Here is a 5,902-nt window from a genome sequence, read left to right as displayed (position 1 = left end):
AATCATGTATTTATGAGTATTTAAACTCTTAATATTTTCTTCGGGGCCAGGCAGATATGTTTCATTTAAAGTTAAGAGTTTATTTCAAGTACAGCTGGCCAGTGATTTTTTTTTAATAAAAAAATTCTAAGTCCCATCTTTATGAAAAATTGTAAATGTTAAAAAAAATTACATTCCAGGTTTAGATTTAAATGCTTTAAAAAAATGTAGTCTTCTGTGACTGTACAATGTACAATGTACATTTTAGTACACGTCAACAGTTTGTATATTTTACATTTAAATAATGTCGTATAATAATGAATATTTAATTGAAAAAAGGGAGTTTGAAATTTTGTGTTTTAGCTTTCTTAAGCTGTAGGTTATGAGGATGGCTTTTTCATCGAGTTTCAACTTGTCGGTTTAGCGCAGTGGTTAGCACCCCCGACTGCTAGGCGATAGATTTAGGAATATATTATGTAGGTTCGAAACCCCGTAGCGTTAGAAATTTTATTTGTAATATAATGTTTCAAAATCAAATATATGTATTCACTCTAAACAGGACCATTAATATTTAAAGTAAAAATACTCGCAATTAATTAATATCTATTTTTTAAATACCTTTTTTGTCACATCTTTATAGAGTATAGCAGTAGCGAATGTCAAAATTACCTAAAATGTTCAAATGAAATTTCAATGTTTGAAAACATAAATGATATTCGGATCGTATACAGTCGTATGATGATGAACGAATGAAAGAACTGGCTGCCAGTAGCGTCACAATACCCTGTAGGACAGTGATCGGCAAAATTTTTGCTTCATTTTCAGGTATGGTCAGGTATGGTCAGGCTCATGCACTTTTCGGAAAATTTGTCAAGAATAAAAAGTTCTTGTAATCAGCCGAGAAATACGCCTGAATTTTCCGAAAAGCGCATCGTTTATTGTAAAAAAATTCATGAATGTTTTCACAAAAATTTTGCCATTAAGACGCCATTTTGAAAATACTAAAACGAAAAATCGATCTTTGAATCATGGATTCTCAAAGTTTAGACATTTATTCCATCCGTTAGTGAGATTCCAGGTTAATTACAGTCTCGAAAAGCTTTGGAAAATGGTTCACAAAAAAAAATAGGCACGAAATATCACGTTTTTTTTTGTTTAAACTGCATTTTGGGATAATAAGAAAATTTTTTGAGGAATTTCATTGGCACCGTCAGAAAGAGGAGATCTTAAGCAATAAAAATATATGTGTCTCAATTTTTTCTAGTGTCGAATACTCTTAGTTATTGGCCGTTGAAAAGCAGTGTACCGGTAGTGGCGTTTTGGCCGTTTAAGGGTTAATATCAAGAAACATCAGCTTTACAGTCAATTTAATACTAAATACTTCTCAAATTTTCAACCTTTATAGACAAATTAAATGTCTTTGGAATCGTAAAAATACGGAGATTCAAAATATATTACATTCAAGTCACTGATTGCAAAATTACGAATTTTTTAGTGTCACATTTTTTTCCCATTTTCTAACAAAGGACCCTTGAGGAAAAGGGTGGTCTGGCCAAGCACGCAGGTACTGCCCTGAGAGTAGGTCACAGGGCAGCCAGGGCAGGCTACCCTGCCCAGGGCAAGAGCGTGCCGACCACTGCTGTAGGAGACCCGCAGCGTCTCTTCTCTTTAATTGAATTGAAGGCGGGCTGTCCCCACTAAAACCCTACTAGAACATCTAGTAGGGCCCCCGTGGCCCCAGCGTTACGTTCCAGATGGGGCCCGATTAGTTTTTTCCTCTAGAGCCTGACTAGTCGTAGGAAAATTAGCCAGGGCCCCACTCGAGCCCTTTTGAAATTTCTGCACGGGGACCTTTAATTTTAAAAGCTATTCGCAAAAACATAGGAAAAGTAGGTACAAAGATCGAGCGCGAAGCGCGAGAACCATCAGTGAATATATTATTTTACTTTAACATAACAGGAGTGTATTACTTTTAGTGGAATAGATCTGCCAAATTTTTGAAATAAAAAAAAGTGGTCGCACAGGCCCATTTTTGTCAATTAAAGACTAATTCTATTCATTGTCACTGTTAATTGATTATTTTACTTTCGCATACTAGGACTGATTCGCTTTTTATAAAATACTTTACCCAGATTTTTAAAATTTAATTTAAATATAATTAGTGTAATAACTAATAGTGTATAATCAGTCAAGAAGATGTCATTTTTCCGAATATCATTCAGGAAATTTTATTCTTCTTCGATATTGACAGCGGAATTTGAAGTAACATAAGCACTTGTCCAAAAATGGACCAGCAAAATCCTCACATTTTTTTAATTCTTTCAAAAATCTGGATTTTTTATTTCACTAAAAATAGTCCAGGGATTCCAAAAGAAAATAATCCATTAAGAGCGGCAATTTAAAAAAAAAATAAAAAGTAGGCCCGCGAGAACTCTAAATATTTTTTCAACACATTTTAAAATTGTGGTTGATTTGTTTCACGTAAATTAATATAGTCCAGGTATACCAAAGTAAAATGATTCATTATGTTAATATATATTATATTCCCACTATGATTTTTGTAATTTATTGAAATATTCAAGTAATAGTATTCACTTATTAGTACCAGACGTTATCCTGTTTTAACTTCTGCTATCATGTACCTTCCTAATGATACGTAATTTTTTTTAATGCTGTCATTGACTGTTTAATAGTAATATGTAAGTCATTAACTCTCTGTAGTAAAATTAAACAAATATCCTCTTGTTCATTATTGAACTTTAGTGAAACTAAACTTTACATTATTGATTTTTTAATCGCGCATGTCCATCTCTTTTTCGGGTTGAATTGAATGTATACGTAGTCAGCAATTTAAATTAATAAAAGTATTTCCCTGTGGACCTGCAACCTACTATACATCTAGTTTCCAGATATTCATTATATTCTGTGCAGATTCAAGACTGAGCAAATTTTTAATTTAGACGTTGAATCTACATTATTAAAAGATATTAAGAACATATAAAATCATAAAAAACTATATTCAAGATAAAATAGGTCAATAGTAATTTAGAAGTTAGAATTTGCCGCCCATAGGATAACAGAAATTAATTACTTGATTTTGAATGAACAGTAAGAAATGTAATTATCCAATTTTGCCGCCCTAGTTTGCAGCCTATGTAGCCTAAATGGGAAATCAGCCACTGATAATATTATTCTTGAGATTATTAATTTTACATCATTTAATGATGAAATAAATATAAATAATATATTATAGGGTTTTGAAATTAATATGGAGTTTTAAATGGGAAAAGCTCGGATTTCAAAAAAAAAGAAATGTGCCCAAAAAATGCCAAATGACAGTTTTAAATAAAATTCATTAAAGGCAGTATATTTTTGCATTTTTTAAACAATAATTATTTCTATTTGTTAAGTGAGTAATTTCTAAGTATATTTTTAGTTTTCTTAAAAAATTATTATTTGTGTAAACACAATTGCTTGTCTAGTAAATGGTAAAAGGTCACTACTTTCCAGGATAAAAGATATATTTCAAGACGGCCCTGTGAAACAGAGGTCTATACACGAGTCACCCTCCCTGCTAAAGTATGATTAAAATTCCTTCGCATGAGTACATTACCGCTAGACAAATACACTTCGTAGTTTATAAACATGTGGAAATTTTTCTTTCACATACTAAGGAGGGCTAAGAATCACTGTATATGAATTTATTCACAAGCAGTGATAACCCGAGGTTGCATCCGACTTTTATTAGACGTACTCGAATTTACCTGGACGTTTGGACAGGGAATTAGAAAACTGAAAAAAACGACCTCTCGAGTTCAGCCATTTTTTCGACACTCGAATTATAAGGCAGACTCGGCCCTACCCATCGAATGCACATAATCATCCTTAGCGTCAAACCTCCCCACAGTGTGGCAAAATGGACCAAATTCAATCTTCACGCGAATTTGTAATGGGTTTTGATAAAATAAATTGGATAATACTCGTTAGGTGATCAACTAACACCTACGACTGCTACTTTTGTTAAAAAAAACTGCAATAAAACAATAAAATCATTGATTTTTCACTATAAAAATCAATTCTTTCTTCTAAAAAAATACCTATACATATTTAATGTAGTTTTCTAGAGAATAACTGAGGAATTTTAGTGTAATAATATTGGAAAAAGTAAAAAAAAGGTTTTCTAAATAAAAATTTAGTTTTCTGAATCATAGTAATTTTGTGAATTTCGCGTGTTTCATTTTTTTTCTTTTCTCCAGGGTCGAATTTGACAAAAGTAGCAGTCATAGGTGCTAGACGATTACCTAACGAGTACTATAAAATTAATTGTATCCAAATCCATTTAAAATTCGCGTGAGGATTGAATTTGTTCCATTTTGCCCCAAGTCGAGATTCACGTCACAGCTGATGCCGTCGGTTTTTGTTTAACATATTTTTCAACTGTTTGAACAATTTTCATTTGTATAGTTTTCTTTTTCCATTAAATAGTGAAAAGTTCACATTTTCTGCAATTAATGACACAGTTCACGAATTTTGAAAGTATTTTTTTTACATTTGGAATGTATTCAATCAATTTTTATTTGTTTACAAATTTTTTCATGTTAAGTCGTAAAAAGTTATTTCTTTCTGAAATTAATGATGAAGTTAATAAATGTTAAGACAGATTATTCTGGTGAAAGACAGTTTGCAATTATTTAAACAATTATTACCACTTGCTTCTCTTTATAGGGAATATGGAGAACAATATAGTTTTTTAATTTTTTACAATTTGCTGCTTATCAATCACTATTTTCTTATCTCAACGAAATTAATCTGAAAAATAACTCTCCATAATGTATCTATGAAGAAAATATTTAAAAAAATTAGTGTATAAGTTCTGAGATAAAAAAATACTGAATAATAAGCGTCATAATTTATGAATAAGAGATTCGAGAAAACTCAAATTTGCTCCACCTTTCGTATGAAAAGGTATTACGGATATTTCCCCATTACGGAAAATTCCGTTAGTTTCACGGTACAACTAACTGGTAAAGTATTGTGATAGTGCGAGTGTTACAGAATTTTCTGTAACGTTAGCCCTAAACGTGTTCGAAAAGGGGTTCTTAACATTCTTAACATTCATTAATCTGGTCAATAATTCCGGAAAGTAGTCGTTTTTCAAGATTTACAAGGGAAATCATTTCTTATACAAATTAAAATTGTCCTAAGAATTACTACAACCTAGCTTTGTTAATAAAATATCACTCTTAGCATTCAGTAACTATGTTATTAATTCCAGAAAGTAGTAAGTTGTCAATCTTTCAGAGGAAAAAATTGTTTATACGAATGAAAATTGTGTTTAGAATTGCCAAATATAGGTGTTATAGTTTTAAAAATGTTAATTTTTTGATGATTCAAGAAAATTAAAAAAATTGTTATGATAATCTTGTAGGGCATTCAGAAAACGACATTTTTCTTCTCTCGATTTTTTATATCGCGCGTTATTCTGCTTTAAATGATTATTTTCTTGTGTTTTTTAAATCTTGTAAATGTTATAATTCTGGCAATTTTTGCTTTTATTAAAAAATTCATCAGGGTAAATTGTTCGTTTTTCATTAATGCTTAAAACTATACATAGAATTTTTAAATCTTCAAAAAGTGGTCTCAGAAATTTTGAAAATGCTCTAACTTTTCGAATATTTAACCAAAATGGCTGACTTACGAACTTGACCTTCATTTTAAGACACTATAAGAGATTTTACCAAAGACTAATCCAATCTGTCATTTCTTTAGAAAATTATCGTGTTAACAAACTAAAAATCTACAGTCACACTAACTAACGAAAAGACAGAGAAAAATTCGAAAAAACTTGTTTTTCAGATTTAGGGTGTGTCAAAACGAGGACATTTGACAAAAACGGAGGTAGTCAAATGTTACATAAATCTAC

The sequence above is a fragment of the Belonocnema kinseyi genome, chromosome 4, assembly GCF_010883055.1.
Source record: "Belonocnema kinseyi isolate 2016_QV_RU_SX_M_011 chromosome 4, B_treatae_v1, whole genome shotgun sequence".
NCBI lineage: Eukaryota > Metazoa > Arthropoda > Insecta > Hymenoptera > Cynipidae > Belonocnema > Belonocnema kinseyi.
Note: the sequence above shows the minus strand (reverse complement) of the source record.